Source organism: Macaca nemestrina (genome assembly GCF_043159975.1).
Source record: "Macaca nemestrina isolate mMacNem1 chromosome 14 unlocalized genomic scaffold, mMacNem.hap1 SUPER_14_unloc_1, whole genome shotgun sequence".
Taxonomy (NCBI): Eukaryota; Metazoa; Chordata; class Mammalia; order Primates; family Cercopithecidae; genus Macaca; species Macaca nemestrina.
Genome location: NW_027257577.1, coordinates 448,039 through 468,297, shown reverse-complemented (window position 1 = coordinate 468,297; position 20,259 = coordinate 448,039). Strand labels below are relative to the sequence as shown.

General features: G+C 41.4%; 1 long non-coding RNA gene across 3 annotated transcripts in view; it reads right to left on the bottom strand.

Moving 5' to 3' along the window:
- LOC139361173 (uncharacterized) overlaps nucleotides 1-20,259 on the bottom strand; it is a 33,498-nt gene extending 13,239 nt beyond the window's left edge. For 2 of the 3 annotated variants that reach the window (XR_011618740.1, XR_011618742.1), the window contains exons 1-3: nucleotides 19,661-19,789; nucleotides 6,304-6,369; nucleotides 262-495 (exon numbers count right to left, since the gene is read on the bottom strand). This is a non-coding gene — a long non-coding RNA (uncharacterized lncRNA). Of the gene's footprint in view, nucleotides 1-261; nucleotides 496-6,303; nucleotides 6,370-19,660; nucleotides 19,790-20,121 lie in introns of those variants that run through there. The other variant, XR_011618741.1, reaches the window with a different exon arrangement.

Below are 20,259 nucleotides of genomic sequence, written 5' to 3'. Positions count from 1 at the left end.
TATGGAGAATGGCCCCTTCCTTTAGTGTATTTGCTCATTAGATTTAATGGTACATTTATCATTAGGTATAGTGGTCAAAGTTGACCTACCCAAGAGTAGAGATGTCCAGGACAGAACTCAGGACTCTGTAGAATCACAGAATCTTGGATGCAACACTGTTCAAGCACATAAATATGCTCATTCAGAGTGTTTCGGTGTGACATGTGTGTGAATTGCAGTGTAATGAGCATGACACGCAGACAGGTTATCAAGTGGACTCACCTCAAAATCAGTTATGGGCATTACAGAACACTGATGCCAAGTTCCCGGATCCAGAGGAAAGAAACTCCAGCATCGTGTGTAAAGCCACGGCATCTGGATTTCTCATGCTTCTGGGGATCATGCTCCTGAAAATAGTGACTCCTTCCTCCTTGTGGAGCATCTTTCTCAGCAGCGCTCATTTCTTCTTCCAGGACTCTGTCCAACAGAAAGGGGAAGCCTTCTGATAGAGCACACCTGACCCATGAAAAGAAAAGGGAAAGAAAGGAGGCCAAAGGTCACACTCTCCCCATTCCACCATCCTCCCTAAAATCATCCTGATTTCATGGGCCCTGAGACCGGGGATGCTTCTGTACACCTCGAGGCCTTGCCACCTGGCCTAAATTCTATTCTCTTTCTCATTATCTGAAAATTTTTAAGAAAATCCCTAGAGCCAGGATCTTTATTCCTAGTAAGCCAAAAGTCCCAAAGAAACACCCAAATTCTGTCCCTCTTAGTTTGGGAAACAAGTCTACCTTCATCAGCATGACATTTTCCACCAAACGTGGTAACTGGAAGTCCACCACACAATGCTTAACTGGAATTGGAAGCAACATCTCAGACGATGAAAAATACATGCAACAATCCCTAAGACAAATGGTTTATTTTTCCCTTTCTTACTAAAACAACCGCCAGTTTTAACAATGGTATGCAAATCTCTTTTAGACGCCCTGCTTTTAAATCTCTATGTTTCCTCCTGAGACATGGACTCACTCCCATCACCCAGGCATTTACAGTGTTTAATTCTGGTTATATGCTATTCTCAAATTTACAACTATTTATTTCATCTCTCTCAAATGTTGATCCATTATCACATACGTATTAAAATATTATCTCCCATGCTGTGTGATATGTTGTTTTTATATTCATCCTTTCTTAAATGAACCAAAGGTTTTAGTTGGATTAAATTGTGATTAGTCAAGTTTTCTGATTTCATGATTTCTTAAATTGCGGTCGTATGACCTCAATCACTGGAAATAGAATGTCATGAGTATTTCTCTTTACTTGCAATCATAAATACGGGGAATGTCATCAATTGGTATGTCGGTGATTGCATGATTTCCTGAAAGTCTTTCACAGTCTAATTTGGGCACTGAGTATTTCGTCTAAGTTCAGTGCATGTTTCCAACACTTGATGCTTTATGATTTCGGTATATAGCTTCCACAAGAGCATTTCCTGCAAAGACATGTCTTGGTCCCCACTGGTAAGTCATTTCACTCGAACACAGAATCAATAGGCTGAACATGGAAAGGTTATCGCTAGAATACTTATTAGACTGCACGGATTTCTTCTTTGATATTAAGGAAACAAATACACTATGTTATTAACTGTACTTCATTGATGATTCTCAAGTCAGAAAGTACAGGTCTGACTTCCTGTCCTTCAATGCCTGAAAGGATGATCGTAACTGCCAAAAGCACATAGTTAGAAGCACATCGCAGCTCAAACACACACACACCCAGACATATAAACAAAAACAAAGAAACACTCACATGGGCATGATTCCGCATGCCCACAAGTTCACGCAAGCAAACACATACACACAAACACACACATTGTTTTGTAAGGACAGAATTATTCCCTACCACTGTTTTAAGTAAACTAACGCATTCCCCAGGAGTTTTAAGTGAACTCCCTGGGGAATACAAGGGGCCATACCCTATGACTCATTCTTTAACTGAGTGCTGATATTGGATTGGTGGACCGCGTACCTGATGGGTGGGTGGGGTGTTCGCGGTAAGGCGGGGGTGAGTTATATAAGGGCTGATGCAGCCAGGTGGCGCGTCATTTGAAGACTCTCTCGGAAGAGATAGCGTCTTTCTGCAACGTGTGGTCCCAGCAGAAAAAGCTTGTGATCCTTGCTCCTGGCGACATGGAGGCCGATTCACTCCACTTGGGAGGTGAGTGGCAGTTCAACCACTTTTCAAAACTCATATCTTCTCGGCCAGATGCAGCTTTTGCTGAAATTCAGCGGACTTCTCTACCTGAGAAGTCACCACTGTCATCTGAGACCCAAGTCAACCTCTGTGATGATTTGGCTCCTGTGGCAAGACAGCCTGCCCCCAGAAAGAAGCTTCCTCTCAGTAGCAGGAGACCTGCTGCGGTGGGGGCTGGGCTCCAGAATATGGGAAATACTTGCTACTTGAATGCTTCCCTGCAGTGCCTGACATACACACCGCCCCTTGCCAACTACATGCTGTCCCAGGAGCACTCTCAACTTTGTCAGCGTCACAAGTGCTGCATGCTGTGTACGATGGAAGCTCACATTACATGGGCCCTCCACTGTCCTGGCCACATCATCCAGCCCTCACAGGCATTGGCTGCTGGCTTCCATCGAGGCAAGCAGGAAGATGCCCATGAGTTTCTGATGTTCATTGTGGATGCCATGAAAAAGGCATGCCTTCCCGGGCACAAGCAGGTAGATCATGACTCTGAGGACACCACCCTCATCCACCAGATATTTGGAGGCTGCTGGAGATCTCAAATCAAGTGTCTCCACTGCCAGGGCGTTTCGGACACCTTTGACCCTTACCTGGACATCGCCCTGGATATCCAGGCAGCTCAGAGTGTGAAGCAAGCTTTGGAACAGGTGGTGAAGCCCGAAGAACTCAATGGAGAGAATGCCTATCATTGTGGTCTTTGTCTCCAGAAGGCGCCTGCCTCAAAGACGTTCCCTCTACACACTTCTGCCAAGGTCCTCATCCTTGTGTTGAAGAGATTCTCCGATGTCAAAGGCAACAAACTTGCCAAGAATGTGCAATACCCTGAGTGCCTTGACATGCAGCCATACATGTCTCAGCAGAACACAGGACCTCTAGTCTATGTCCTCTATGCTGTGCTGGTCCACGCTGGGTGGAGTTGTCACAACGGACATTACCTCTCTTATGTCAAAGCTCCAGGAGGCCAGTGGTATAAAATGGATGACGCCGAGGTCACTGCCTGTAGCATCGCTTCTGTCCTGAGTCAACAGGCCTATGTCCTCTTTTACATCCAGAAGAGTGAACTGGAAAGATGCAGTGAGAGTGTGTCAATAGGCAGGGAACCAGGAGCCCTTGGCGCTGAACACAAAGACAGGCGAGCAACGCAAGGAGAGCTCCAGAGAGAACCCTGCCTCCAGGTACCCGACTTGGAGGGGCACTTGGTGGAAAGAGCCACTCAGGAAAGCACCTTAGACCACTGGAAGTTCCTCCAAGAGCAAAACAAAACCAAGCCTGACTTCAACGTCAGAAAAGTTGAATGTACCCTGCCTCCCAACGTGCTTGTGATTCATCCATCAAAATACAAGAGTGGGATGAACAACCGTCATCCTGAACAGCAAAGCTCCCTGCTGAACCTCTCTTCAAGAAACCTGACACCTCAGGAGTCCATGAACACTGACACACTCACTTCTCTGCAAGGGAGGACCAGGAGATCCAAAGGGAGGAACAAACACAGCAAGAGGGCTCTGTTTGTGTGCCAGTGATCTCAGGAAAAGTCTCCACCCAAACGCAGGAGTGCATGCGCACACACACTGACACACACACACATACACGTACACACACACACACCCACGAGGGGGTTCACGCACGCACACACACACACACACCATCACATCACATACACAGTCAATCCGACATAAAGTAATGAGGAGCCCAGGTTTCTGTCTACACAAGAGGGACAACTGGATAGTGATGGCTGCGTTTCAGGATGAGCCCAGACATGGGAAACATCGAGTTTTGCAGTCGTGAGTCTTCTGAACCTGTGGAGGCAGTGTCTGTGTGTTCGTGTTCATGGTAGATGACATTCAGTGTGAATTTCTGAATATGACATATTGCGGTGTAGGATTGCGCGTGAGGTTATTGCAGGGGACGGGGTTGACTATTTTCTCTTGGGTGTGTTTCATTCGTCAGTTGTTGGTGAGCACCAAAAGTTGAAATTTTGTGAACGTGGGACTTCTGTGGATCCTTCTCCCTACCTTGAGTAGTGGAAACTGGGATGCATTTGAAGAGAGGAAGGGTGTTCTTCTTTTGAACCTGCCTCGCAGTTTTTACATTGCTTGTTGAATGGACCTCAGGCGCCCTAGGACTTGTGCCCTTGGTGGAACCCACAGAATGCTGGAGACAGACAGACAGACACACTTGCGTATTGAATGCTGTCCATTTCCAATGAATTGAAGCAGAAAATCATCCCACTGGTATGTGAGTCATTTGGAAGTAAGTCGTATTGATAATAAAGGAAATCAAACACAGGAGCGTGTGTGTATTCAACTAAAATAAAATCAGCAAGTACTGAAATAAATCTCATTTGGTGTGTATCAAAATGGCATTTGGGAGATTCCGGGTCAATCGTCCAGCTGCGAAAGGTGCATCTCTGAAGCACAGTCCCTGAGCTGCAATGAGACTTGTTCATCCGAGGTGGTGTTGCAGTGGAAATGATTGTGGGAAATGGCCCCTTCCTTTTGTGTATTCGCTGATTGGATTTCAGGCTCCGTTTCTCATTCGGTACAGTGATCCAAGTTGACCAACCCGAGAGTAAAGATGTCGAGGGCATAACTCAGGGCTCCGTACAACCACAGAATCTTGGGTGCAACCCTGCTCAAGCACACAAATGTGCGTATTAACAGTGTCTCTGTGTGACGTGTGTGCAAAGTACAGTGTGATGAGCATGACTGGCAGACAGTATGTTGCCATCGTATGTCCCCAACCACCGGAAATAGAATGTCATGAGTATTTGTCTCTTCTTGCAATCATAAATTCGGGGAATGTCATCAATCAGCCGGTCGGTGATTGCATGATTACCTGAAAGTCTTTCACCGTCTAAACTGTGCATTGAGTATTTCGTCTAACTTCAGTGCATGTTTCCAACACTCGATGCTTTATGATTTGAGTATCTAGCTCCCACCAGAGCGCTTCCTGCAAAGACTTATCTTGTTCCCCACTGGCAAGTCATTTCACTCGGATATAGAATCAAGAGCCTGAACATGGAAAAAATCAAGAGGCTGGAATGTCTATTGGATTCCCCGGATCCCTACACACACACACGCACACAGGTGTACAGTCATTTCTACATAACATAATGTGGTCCTCAGGTTTTTGTCTATGTAAAAGGGACAACTGGTTAGTGATGGCCACATTTCAAGATGATCCCATATCTAATATGTTGTTGTGGAGTTGTGAGTATTCTGATCATGTGAAGGGACTGTCTCTGTGCATGTGTTTTCACAGTAGATGACATCCTGTGTGAATATCTGTAGACTACATTTTGAGGTGTAGGTTTTCCCCTCAGGTTACTGGATGAATTTGAATTTATTGTTCTGTCTTGGTTTGTTTTGATTAGTCAATTGGTAGGCGAGAGTAGGTGAAATTTTGCTAAAGTGGGATATAGGTGAATCATTCTCGTGAATGTGAATAATTGAGACTGGGATGCATTTGTAACATTGGAAGGGTGTTCTTACTTTTTATTCCAACTTTTTTTGCATTTGTTTTCAACTGATCTCAGGTGCCCTGGGTAGAACCTAGGTAATTCTTGGAACAGACAAACAGATGCTGCTAATTTTATGGTATGAGTTTAAGTTTAATTTAAAGGGAAAATTTTCTCACCAGTATGTAATTCATTTTCAAATAAGTTATACTTATCATCAATGGAATAATACACAACACACTGAAGTGTGTGAGTATGAAACTACAGTCAAATTAGAAAGTTCTTAAATAAACTGCATTTCATGAGTAAGGGATGGAATTTTCAGAAATTCGAGATCAACCATCTAGCTGTGAAATCTGTGTCTTTGAAGCAGTATCCCTGTCCTGAGAGTTGTTTTTCTCTGGTGGTATTTCAGTGGAAACTACTTTGGGGAATAGCCCCTTCACTTTTTATATTTGCTTGTTACTTTTCATTGTAAATCTGTGTTTTTAAACTGTATTTAAATGTTAATAGAATCCATCCCAATAAAACATAACCAACAGATCTTCTCATTTCTAATCATCACAGATCAATCTCTTGTTAGTTATGGTGATCAGTTTACTTACCTGAGAGTAAATGACACCTGGGCAGAACACAGGGGTCCATAGAAGTACAGAATCTTGGGTCCAACCCTGTCCAAGCATCAAAATGTGTATATTAACAATGTGTCTGTGTGAATTGTGTGTCAAGTAAACGGAGTTTAGTAAAACTTCCAGTAGATTATTAATTTGGCTCACTTAGTAATCAGCGAATGAGCTTTAAAGAGTATCAATGACCAGTGCCTACCCCTTAGAGATAAGAACTTCCAATGTCTTGTGTGAAACCATGGCATCTGGATTGCTCATGATTCTGAAGATAATTCTGTCCCCCATGGTTTCAGAATCACTGCAGGAGGTGGAAACAGATAACACATCAGTCCCTTGCTCTCTCTGCTCTCTTCACTCAGGAAAAGTCTCACTGGGACCAAGGAAAATCCTATGGTATCCTAGGGAGAAGGATTTTTCTCAGGAGAGAAAATGGTGACTCCTTCCTCCCTGTTGAGCCTCTTCCTCAGGATTGCCCCTTTGTCTCTCCAGGACTCTGTTCATCAGACCTGAGATGCCCCCTGGTTGAGCACATCTGGCCTATGAACAAATAAGGGGAAGGAATGGTTCCAAAGACTGTACTATGCTCACTCCACCATCCCCTCTGAAACTATCCTGACTTCATGAACCTTGGGTCAGAAGCTGTTTCTTTATATCTCTAGGCTTTGCCTCACAGCCTAAATCCTGCCCCATTTCCTACATCTTGTAAATTTTGACAAAACCTGTAGAGTCTAGATCTTTATTCCTGACAGGGCAAAGGGAGACACACCAGAATTCTGTCCCTCTGAGACTGCAGGACATCTCAGCTTCCATCAACACGAAATTTTGCATCAAATATAGTTACTGCAGGTCCACCTCACAATGAGTAATGGAAGTTGAGACAACATCTCAGACCCTGTACAGTTTTTGACTAAGCTCATTTAGTTTGGCAATGCTTTTACTCTATAAATCAGTTGTGAAAACACTTAGGATTCATGTTATTTAGTCTTTTAATCAGTCTGTTATTTTCAATGTATTTACTACACATTAGCTTAATATTTCTGATAAACTTCGTTGCAAAATTCTCAATATAATAGTGGCAAACCAAATCCAGCAATACATCAAAAAGCTTATTCACCAAGGTCAAATCGGCCTCATCCCTTGGGTGCAAGGCTGGTTCAACATATGCAAATCAATAAATGTAATTCACCTCATAAACAGAACTAAAGACAAAAACCCCATGATTATTTCAGTTGACTCAGAAAAGGTCTTTGATAAAATTCAACGTTCCTTTATGCTAAAAACTCTCATGAAACTAGGTATTGATGGAGCATGACTCAAAATAATAAGCGCCATTTATGACAAACCCACAGTCATTATCATATTAAACAGGCAAAAGCTGGAAGTATTCCATTTGAAATTTGGCACAAGGCAAGGATGCCCTCTCACCACTCCTATTCAATATAATGTTGGAAGTTCCGGCCAAGGCAATCAGGCAAGAGAAAGAATAAAGCATATTCAAACAGGAAGAGAGGAAGTTGGACTTTCTTTTCTTGCAGATGGCATGATCCTATATCTATAAAATCTCATCACCTCAGCCCAAAAGATTCTTAAGCTACAAGCAACTTCAGCAAAGTCTCAAGATACAAAATCAGTATGCAAAAATCTCAAGCATTCTTATACACCAACAATAGACAAGAAGAGAGCCAAATCACAAATGAATTCACATTTACAATTGCTACAAAGAGTATAAAATACCTACCTAGGAATACAACTAACAAGGCAAGTGAAGGACCTCTTCAAGGAGAACTACAAACCACTACTCAAGGAAATAAGAGAGGACACAAACAGATGGAAAAACATTCCATGCTCATGGGTAAGAAGAATCAATATCATGAAAATGGCCATACTTCCCAAAGTAATTCATAGATTCAGTGCTATTCCCATAAACTACCATGGACATTCTTTACAAAATTAGAAAAAACTACTTCAGAATTCATATGAAATGAAAAAAGAGCCCATATACCCAGGACAATCCTAAGTAAAAATAACAAAGCTGGAGGCATCCTGCTACCTGACTTCAAACCATATTACAAGGCTACAGTAACCCAAACAGCATGGTAGTGGTACAAAACAGACACATAGACCAATGGAATGGAATAGAGATATCAGAAATAAGACTGCACATCTACAACCATTTTATTTTGGATGAAAACAAACAATGGGGAAAGGATTCCCTATTTAATAATAAATGGTGCTGGAAAAACTATCTAGACATATGCAGAAAACTAAAACTGGACCCTTCCTTATACCTTATACAAAAATGAACTGAAAATGGATTAAAGATTTAAATGTAAAACCCAAAACTATAAAAATCCAACCCCATATAAAAGTGGGCAAAAACTGGGTGCAGTAGTTCATGCCTGTAATCCCAGAAGTTTGTGAAGGTGAGGTGGGCAGATAACTTCAGGCCAGGAGTTCAAGATCAGCCTGGCCAACCTGGTGAAACTCAGTCTCTACTCAAAATACAATAAATTAGCCAGATGTGCTGGCAGGTGCCTGTAATCCCAACTACTCAGGAGGCTGAGACAGAAGAACCACCTGAATCTGGGAGGTAGAGGTTGCAGTGACCCGAGATTGTGCCACTGAACTCCACCCTGGGTGACACAGCAAGACTCTGTCTTAAAAAGCAAAAATAAAAATATTTTAAAAAGTGGGCAAAGGATATGAACAGACACTTATGCAGCCAACAAACATATGAAAAAAAAAAGCCCAACGTTACTGATCATTAGAGAAATACAAATCAAAACCACAGTGAGATGCCATCTCATGCCAGTCAGAATGGCAATTATTAAAAAGTCAAGAAACAACAGATGCTGGTGAGACTGTGGGGAAACAGGAACACTTTTACACTGTTGGAGCGAATATAAATTCAAACGCTGTGGAAGACAGTGTGGTGATTTTTCAAAGACCTAGAATCAGAAATACCATTTGACCCAGCAATGCCATTACTGGGTATATACCCAAAGGAATATAAATTCTTGTATTATAAAGATACTTGCATGCATATGTTCATTGCCACACTATTCACAATAGCAAAGACATGGAATCAACCCAAATGCCCATCAGTGACAGACTGGATACAGAAAATGTGATACATATACACCATGGAATACTATGCAGCCATAAAAAGGAATGAGATCATGTCCTTTGCAAGGACATGGATGAAGCTGGGAGCCATTATTCTCAGCAAACTAATGCAGGAACAGAAAACCAAATACACATGTTCTCACTTATAAGTGGCAGATGAACAATGAGAAAACATAGACACAGGGAGGGTAACAACATACACTGGAGCCTGTCTGGGGGTGAGTGAGGAGGGAGTGCGTCAGAATAAATAGCCAATCCATGTGGGGCTGAATACCTAGGTTACGGGTTGATAGGTACAGCGAACCACCATGGCACACACTTACCTATGTAACAAACCTGCACGTCCTGCACATGTATCCTGGAACTTAAAATGAAATAAAATAAAATTTTTAAAAACTTTATTTTTTCTAAGTCGTGATTGCAATTTTCAATGTGAACTTTCTAGTAGACATTTATCATATATAGAATTATATAGTTGATTTTTGAACAACTATGGGTCTGCCATTCTTTAAAATGCAAATTCTTTATGAGTGTGTGTATATGTACACATATGTGTGTATATATATTTGTGTGTGTATATATATGTGTACGTGCAGATAGATAGATAGAGAGATAGATAGATAGATAGATAGATAGATAGATAGATAGATAGACAGACAGACAGACAGATAATGCTCCTGGTCTTCTGTTTGAGTAGGCTGAGAAGGAGGAGGGGGAGGAGTGATTGTTCTTGCAGTCTCAGAGGTAGTTAGGTGGAAGAGAATCTGCACAAATGAACACATGAAGTTCTCATTTGTAAGTGTGATTTAAATAATTGTACACCTGGACATAGAAGTGGAATGATAGACACTAGAGATCTGGAAGGGTGAGAGGGTGGGAGGGGCAAATAATAAACAATGGTTCAGATATCTGGATTCCTTGATCCCAAATGGTGTACAATTATTTCTCTTTAATTTGTGTCCATTTACCAGCAAGTTTGAGAGGAGTGAGCCAAGCTCAGAAAGGCATTCAGCTCTAAAATCAGATGTGCATGGCAATGGGCAGAAGTACCCTCTCCCTTTCTCAGAACAAATCCAAGCTTCCTTTATACCCCTTACGTACAGGAAAGTTATGTTCCAAAATGTATTTCTGCTGGAGGCAAAACATTTTATATTTTATGAAAAAAAAAAACTTGTAACTTGGTAGAACTTAGAAATTAATATTGGAAAAACAGTAGGGCACTCTCTTTGGGACTTAATCTTTGAGACACTTCAGCAGCATATACAGCTTGTAATTCGTCCTGAGAAAATCCAGATAGTATAAACTTGAGAATGTTCATGAGGAACGGAAAAGTACACATTTACTCACATATTTTACATTAAAGTTTATCAAGGGTAGAAATTCAAAAATCTGTTTTACTATGAATGTTCATATGAAAGTACAGACATTCACCTAAATTTTCCTGAAATTATTTAAAAATTAATTTGTCATTGGTAACAGAAACTTCCAAACATCTCCATTTTACAAGTTTCATTATCCATATTTTCTCTAAAATATTCAGAAGTAGAAAAAAATATATAGATTAAAATAGCTCCTATTTTTCAAATTTAAAATAATTGTTCAGTAACTGGGAAGAAAGGTTTACACAAATTGGAAATTCTGTATGTACATAGAAATTAATAAGATGAGAAAATTATGGCAAATAATAGGGGGCTTCAATAAGTTCATGCAAAATAACAATTATGAAAAAACTATGCATGAACTTTTAGCTTTTGCTTCAAAACACACATATGCTAGTTTATTTTAACTTTTCTTTTATTTTTGAGACAGGGTTTCACTCCTCTCACCGAGCTTGCAGTGCAGTGGAGCAATCTTGGCTCAAAGTAACCTCTGCTTCCCAAGTTGAAGCGATTCTCCTGCCTCAGCCTTCCAAGTAGTTGGGACCTTGTCTGGTTAATTTTTGTATTTTTTGTAGAGGCTAATTTTTGTATTTTCTGTCGAGGCAGGGTTTTGCCATGTTGGCCAACCTCCCAAAGTGCAGGGATTACAGGCGTGAGCCACCATGCCCGGACCTGTTTTAACATATATGAACAGGATTTAAAACATCAGTCTGAAAAGAGCCACATGAATTCTGCCGAACTTGAATCCTGCCAAACCTGAAATAAGAACAAACATCAAATTTATGGTGAAGCTGGGGTACAAAAAACGGTGAAATAAATTATTCTTTATGAAAAGTCTATGGGAAAAATGACCTGAAGGATCAGTCGTTTACAAACGGATACCTGATTCTAAGAAGAGGTAAGACAATGTTGAAGATGAAGCCCACAGAGGAGGGGCACCCATTCCAATTTTTGAGAGAAAAAAAATTGTTTCTATGCCCTAATTGAGGAGAACTGACAATTAACGAGAGATATTATAGCCAACACTACAGACATCTCAATTGGTTCAGCTTACAGAACACTGACTATAACGTGAAAGTTGAGAAACTTTACATTTGATGAGTCCCGAATACCCTTGTGCCTAGATCAGCTATGGACAAAAGCAGAGCTATTAGTGACTATTTTGAACAAGCAGAATCAAGATCCTGAAGCATTATTTTGAAGAATTATAACAGGGAGTGAAATTGACTTTATCAATAGGATCCTGAAGGCAAAGCACAATTAAAACAATGGCTACCAAGAGGTAGAAGTGCTCCAGTCAAAGCAAAAGCAAACTTCTCAAAAGCAAAAGCCATAGAGGTTTTGGGGATGCTCAAGGCATTTTGCTTGTTGACGTTCTGTAGGATCAAAGCACCATAATATTTGCTGAGTAGGAGAGTTCTTAGAGAAAATTAGCAAATACTTTTGCAGAAAAGTGCCCTGTAAAGCTTCACTAGAGAGTCCCTCTGCACCACAACAACACTTCTGTTCCTTCCTCTCGACAAACACCAGTAATTTTCAAAGAGTTTTCATGGGAAATTATTAGGCATCAACATTACAGTCCTGATTTGGTTTCTTCTGACCTTATTTTTCCTAATCTTGAAATAACTGTAAAGGGCACCCATTTTTCTTTAGTTAATAGTAGAAGACTGCATTGACATGGTTAAATTCCCATGACCCTCAGTTCTTTAGCAATGGACTGAATGGTTGGGATCATCCCTTAATGCAGTGTCTTGACCTCAGTAGAGATTATATTGAGAAATAAAGTTGATATTTATATTTTTATTTTTAATTCCATTTTCACTGACATTTTTAAATCCCTTCACAATTCGCGTTTGTCTCAAAGGTATTTAAATTTAGAAATCATATCAAGTGAGGTTGGTGCCACAATGGCCGAATAGGAACAGCTCCAGCCACCAGCTGTCAGCGCGAACAACACAGAAGATGGGTGATTTCTGCATTTCCAATTGAGGTACCGGGTTCATCTCACTGGGGCATGTTGGACAGTTGGTGCAGGACAGCGGGCACAGCCCAACGAGTGAGAGCCGAAGCAGGGCAAGGCATCACGTCACCTAAGAAGTGCAAGGGGGAAGGGAATTCCTTTTCCTAGTGAAGGGAAACTGTGACACAGAACACTGGAAAATTGGGTCACTCCCACCCAATACTGTGCTTTACCAAGGGTCTTAGCAAACAACACACCAGGAGATTATATCCCATGCCTGGCTCGGAGGGTCCCAAGCCCACAGAGCCTCTGTCATTGCTAGCACAGCAGTCTGAGATCTAACTGCAAGGTGGCAGTGAGGCTGGGGGAGGGGTGCCCACCATTGCTGAGGCTTAAGTAGGTAAACAAAGCAGCCAGGAAGCTCGAACTGGGTGGAGCCCACTGCAGCTCAAGGAGGTCTGCCTGTCTCTGTAGACTCCACCTCTGGGGACAGGGCATAGCTAAACAAAAAGCAGCAGAAACCTCTGCAGATGTAAATGTCCCTGTCTGACAGCTTCGAAGAGAGTAGTGATTCTCCCAGCATGGAGGTTGGGATCTGAGAACTGACAGACTACCTGCTCAAGTGGGTCCCTGACCCCCGAGTAGCCTAACTGGAGAGCCTAACTGGGAGTAGCCTACCTGGAGTGGACCTCAAGCAAACTCCAACAGACCTGAAGCTGAGGGTCCTGACTGTTAGAAGGAAAACTAACAAACAGAAAGGACATCCACACCAAAACCTCATCCATACATCAACATCATCAAAGACCAAAGGTAGATAAAACCACAAAGAGGTCAAAAAAGCAGTGCAGAAAAGCTCAAAATTCAAAAAATCAGAGCACTTCTCCCCATCCAAAGGAACGCAGCTCCTCACCAGAAACAGAACAAAGCTGGATGGAGAATGACTTTGACAAGTTGAGAGAGGAAGGCTTCAGTTGATCAAACTTCTCAGAACTAAAGGAGGAACTATGAACCCAGCACAAAGAAACTAAAAACCTTGAAAAAAGATTTGACGAAAGGGTAACTAGAATAACCAATGCAGAGAAGTCCATAAACGACGTGATAGAGATGAAAACCATGACACAGGAACTACGTGACAAATGCACAAGCTTCAGCAACCGACTTGATCAACTGGAAGAAAGTGTATCAGAGATTGAAGATCAAATGAATCAAATGAAGCAAGAAGAGAAATTTAAAGAAGAAAGAGTAAAAAGAAATGAACAAAGCCTCCAAGAAATATGGGATTATGTGAAAAGACCAAATCTACATCTGATTGGTGTACCTGAAAGTGATGGGGAGAATGGAACCAGGTTGGAAAATACTCTGCAGGATATCATCCAGGAGAACTTCCCTAACCCAGCAAGGCAGGCCAACATTCAAATTCAGGAAATACAGAGGATGCCACAAAGATACTCCTCAAGAAGAGCAACTCCAAAACACATAATTGTCAGATTCACCAAAGTTGAAAAGAAGGAAAAAATGTTAAGGGCAGCCAGAGAGAAAGGTTACATTACCCACAAAGGGAAGCCCATCAGACTAACAGCAGATATCTTGGCAGAAACTCTACAAGCCAGAAGAGAGTGGGGGCTGATTGTCAACATTCTTAAAGAATTTTCAAACCAGAATTTCATATCCAGTCAACTAAGTTTCATAAGTGGAGGAGAAATAAAATCCTTTACAGACAAGCAAATGCTGAGAGATTCTGACACCACCAGGCCTGCCCTACAAGGGTTCCTGAAGGAAGTACTAAACATGGAAAGGAACAAACAGTACTAGCCATTGCAAAAAGATGCCAACATGTAAAGACCATCGATGCTAGGAAGAAACTGCATCAACTAATGAGCAAAATAACCAACTAACATCATAATGACAGGATCAAGTTCACACATAACAATATTAACTTTAAATTTAAAAAAGCTGGATGGAGAATGACTTTGACAAGTTGAGAGAGGAAGGCTTCAGTTGATCAAACTTCTCAGAACTAAAGGAGGAACTATGAACCCAGCACAAAGAAACTAAAACCTTGAAAAAAGATTTGATGGGTTAAATCTTTAGATAATTTATCTTTAAATCTAAAGATAAATGGGTTAAATGCTCCAATTAAAAGACACAGACTGGCAAGTTGTATAAAGAGTCAAGACCCATCAGTTTGCTGTATTCAGGAGACCCATCTCACATGCAGAGACACACATAGGCTCAAAATAAAGGGATGGAAGAAGATCTACCAAGCAAATGGAAAACAAAAAAAATGGCAGGGGTTACAATCCTAGTCTCTGATAATACAGACATTAAACCAAAAAGATCAAAAGAGACAAAGAAGGTCATTACATAATGATAAAAGGATCAATTCAACAAGAAGAGTTAACTATCCTAAATATATATGCACCCAATACACGAGCATCCAGATCCATAAAACAAGGCCTTAGAGACTTACAAAGAGAGTTAGACTCCCACACAATAATAGTGGGAGAATTTAACACCCCACTGTCAACATTGGACAGATCAATGAGACAGAAAGTTAATAAGGATATCCAGGAATTGAACTCAACTCTGCACCAAGCGGACCTAATAGACTTCTACAGAACTCTCCACCCCAAATCAACAGAATACACATTCTTCTCAGCACCACATTGTACTTATTCCAAAATTGACCACATAGTTCGAAGTAAAGCACCATTCAGCAAGTGTAAAAGAACAGAAATTATAACAAACTGTCTCTCAGACCACAGTGCAATCAAACAAGAATTCAGGATTAAGAAACTCAATCAAAACCACTCAACTACATGGAAACTGAACAACTTGCTCTTGAACGACTACTGGGTACATAACGAAATAAAGGCAGAAATAAAGATGTTCTCTGAAACCAATGAGAACAACGATACAACATACCAGAACCTCTGGGACACATTTAAAGCAGTGTGTAGAGGGAAATTTATAGCACTAAATTCTCACAAGAGAAAGCAGGAAAGATCTAAAATCGACACCCTAACATCACAATTAAAAGAACTAGAGAAGCAAGAGCAAACACATTCAAAAGCTAGCAGAAGGCAAGAAATAACTAAGATCAGAGCAGAACTGAAGGAGACAGAGACACAAAAAAACCCTTCAAAAAATCAATGAATCCAGAAGCTAGTTTTTTGAAAAGATCAACAAAATTGATAGGCAGCTAGCAAGACTAATAAAGAAGAAAAGAGAGAAGAATCAAATAGATGCAATAAAAAATGATAAAGGGGATATCACCACCGACCCCACAGAAACACAAACTACCATCAGAGAATACTATAAAAACCTCTACGCAAATAAACTAGAAAACTTAGAAGAAATGGATACATTCCTGGACACATACACTCTGCCAAGACTAAACCAGGAAGAAGTTGAATCCCTGAAGAGACCAATAGCAGGCTCTGAAATTGAGGTAATAATTAATAGCCTACTAACCAAAAAAAGTCCAGGACCAGAAAGATTCATAGCTGAAACCTACCAGAGGTACAAAGAGGAGCTGGTACCATTCCTTCTGAAACTATTCCGATCAATAGAAAAAGAGGGAATCCTCTCTAACTCATTTTATGAGGCCAGTATCATCCTGATACCAAAGCCTGGCAGAGACACACCAAAGCAAGATAATTTTAGACCAATATGCCTGATGAACATTGACACAAAAATCCTCAATAAAATACTGGCTAACCGAATCCAGCAGCACATCAAAAAGCTTATCCACCATGATCAAGTGGGCTTCATCCCTGGGATGCAAGGCTGGTACAACATACTCGAATCAATAAACGTAATCCAACATATAAACAGAACCAAAGACAAAAACCACATGATTATCTCAATAGATGCAGAAAAGGCCTTTGACAAAATTCAACAACACTTCATGCTAAAAACTCTCAATAAATTCAGTATTGATGGAACGTATCTCAAAATAATAAGAGCTATTCATGACAAACCCACAGCCAGTATCATACTGAATGGGCAAAAACTGGAAGCATTCCCCTTAAAAACTGGCACAAGACAGGGATGCCCTCTCTCACCACTCCTATTCAACATAGTGTTGGAAGTTCTGGCCATGGCAATCAGGCAAGAGAAAGAAATAAAGGGTATTTGATTAGGAAAAGAAGAAGTCAAACTGTCCCTGTTTGCAGATAACATGCTTCTCTATTTAGAAAACCTCATCATCTCAGCCCAAAATCTCCTCAAACTGATAAGCAACTTTAGCAAAGTCTCAGGATACAAAATTAATGTGCAAAAATCACAAGCATTCTTATACACCAATAACAGACAAACAGAGAGCCAAATCATGAATGAACTCCCATTAACAATTGCTTCAAAGAGAATAAAATACCCAGGAATCCAACTTACAACAGATGTGAAGGACCTCTTCAAGGAGAACTACAAACCACTGCTCAATGAAATAAAGGAGGACACAAACAAATGGAAGAACATTCCATGCTCATGAACAAGACGAATCAATATTGTGAAAATGGCCATACTGCCCAAGGTAATTTATAGATTCAATGCCATCCCCATTAAGCTACCAATGACTTCCTTTACAGAATTGGAAAAAAACCACTTTAAAGTTCATATGGAACCAAAAAAGAGCCCACATTGTCAAGACAATCCTAAGTCAAAAGAACAAAGCTGGAGGCATCACACTACCTGACTTCAAACTATACAGCAAGGCTACAGTAACCAAAACAGCATGGTACTGGTACCAAAACAGAGCTATAGACCAATGGAACAGAACAGAGCCCTCAGAAATAATACCACACTTCTACAACCATCCGATCTTTGACAAACCTGACAAAAATGAGAAGTGGGGAAAGTATTCCCTATTTAATAAATGCTGCTGGGAAAACTGGCTAGCCATAAATAAAAAGCTGAAACTGGATCCCTTCCTTACTCCTTACACAAAAATTAATTCAAGAGGGATTAGAGACTTAAATGTTAGACCTAAAACCATAAAAATCCTAGAAGAAAACCTAGGCAATACCATTCAGAACATAGGCATGGGCAAGGACTTCATGTCTACAACACCAAAAGCAATGGCAACAAAAGCCAAAATAGACAAATGGGATCTAATTAAACTAAAGAGCTTCTGCACAGCAAAAGAAACTACCATCAGAGTGAACAGGCAACCTACAGAATGGGAGAAAATTGTGGCAATCTACTCGTCTGACAAAGGGCTAATATCCAGAACCTACAAAGAACTCAAACAAATTTACAAGAAAAAAACAAACAACCCCATCCAAAAGTGGGCAAAGGATAAGAATGGACACTTCTCAAAAGAAGACATTTATGCAGCCAACAGACACATGAAAAAATGCTCATCATCACTAGCCATCAGAGAAATGCAAATCAAAACCACAATAAGATACCACCTCACACCAGTTAGAATGGCAGTCATTAAAAAGTCAGGAAACAACAGGTGCTGGAGAGGATGTGGAGAAATAGGAACACTTTTACACTGTTGGTGGGACTGTAAACTAGTTCAACCACTGTGGAAGACAGTGTGGCGATTCCTCAAGGATGTAGAACTTGAAATACCATTTGACCCAGCCATCCTATTACTGGGTATATCCCCAAAGGATTATAAATCATGCTGCTATAAGGACACATGCCCATGTATGTTTACTGCAGCACTATTCACAATAGCAAAGACTTGGAACCAACCCAAATGTCCATAATGACAGACTGGATTAAGAAAATGTGGCACATATACACCATGGAATACTATGCAGCCATAAAAAAGATGAATTTGAGTCCTTTGTAGGGACATGGATGTAGCTGGAAACCATCATTCTCAGCAAACTATCACAAGAACAAAAAACCAAACACCGCATGTTCTCACTCATAGATGGTAACTGAACAATGAGATCACTTGGACACAGTAAGGGGAACATCACACACTGGGGCCTGATGTAGGGTGGGGGGAGGGGGAAGGTATAGCATTAGGAGGTATACCTAATGTAAATGCCGAGTTAATGGGTGCATCACACCAACATGGCACATGTATACATATGTAACAAAACTACACATTGTGCACATGTGCCCTAGAACACAAAGTATAATAAAAAAAAATCATATCAAGTGTAAAATAAAGAAAATTATATAGAGAGAGGGAGAACAGAACCTATAAATATGCATATTTGTGTACATACATCCATATACATACATATCTGTGTGCATGCAGTAATTTTATTCTCCTAAAGCAATGCCTCTGCCTTCCACCCTCACTGTACATGTCCTAGTCCTGTGATGTCCCTAGAACTGAGCATCTGATTTCCTTCTCTGCCTCCCACATGAACAGGGAATAGAAATGGAAGCTATACTCTGTGGTTACTGTTGTGAAAATCCATGTCCCCCACAGGCTAGTTTTGCATCTTACATTCCAGTTCCCATTGTAAAAAAAGCAAGCAACAAACAAAAACTACAAAAGAAAAAATGAAATATTTGAAAGTCTAGAGCCACAGAGGTACCGGATTCACCCACCACCCACAGTGACCTCCGCCGCCCTCCAGACCTGAAGGCAGTTGCGCCTGAACAGCCTGCCTCTTCACCATCCATGAAAAGAGGTGACCTTAAACTTCAATAGATTTTACTCTGTTCAAAAGGAACCAGGTCAACATTCAAAGTCAGTGGTCTGGCAACTCTCAACTTTGGCCAGAAAGTATTGGAAACATTTAACGTGCAGTGGATGAAGCAGCCTGGCTCCACTGCACACAACACACTCGTGGGGACTCAAAGGAGGATACTCAAGATCCGCTGGGTGGAAGTGAGGACAGACCCAGAAACACGGCGGGTAGGGGGGTCAAACCAGGAAGGCTCAGGCCCTGACCTCCTCCTAGGCCCTGCCCCTCCAGAACTTGCAGTTTTTTCTGACCCAGAAGTGGATTTCACTGATGGAAAAGAAGTTCAGTATTTCTGGTCCAGCCCAGTAAGCTGCTCCCGTCGCCCAGCCTTCCACACCCCTGCAGACGTCACAATGCCTACTCCCACTAACCCCACAAGGGAGCTATGCATCGCCTAGAGACGGTCCTTGGCCTGCAACCCCGCTATGGGGTCCAGGGTCTGTGTCCATTTCTGGTTAAAATTGCTCTAAGGCTGGTCGCTGTCTTGGCCTTCCCTGCTTCCTCTCTGTTTACTTCTCCCCTCCTCACCCCCTATGAAGCTTTTACTCAGGAGATGGATTATCGCCCCTCTTCGAGTATCAAGGACACCACCACGACACCGCACTGTCTCCTTGACCCTGGGATTCTGCAGACCTCAGTCTTCCTCTGAGGTCCCCTCACTCCCTACCTCATTTTTTCCATCCTTCTGGGGCCTGGGTCTGCTATACCTCAGGCTTCCTCTTCACAGTCACAGACGGAAGGAGCCCCCTTCATCCTTGGGCTCTGGCCACAGTTCACCTGCTGCAGGACATTCAGTGGCTTTCAG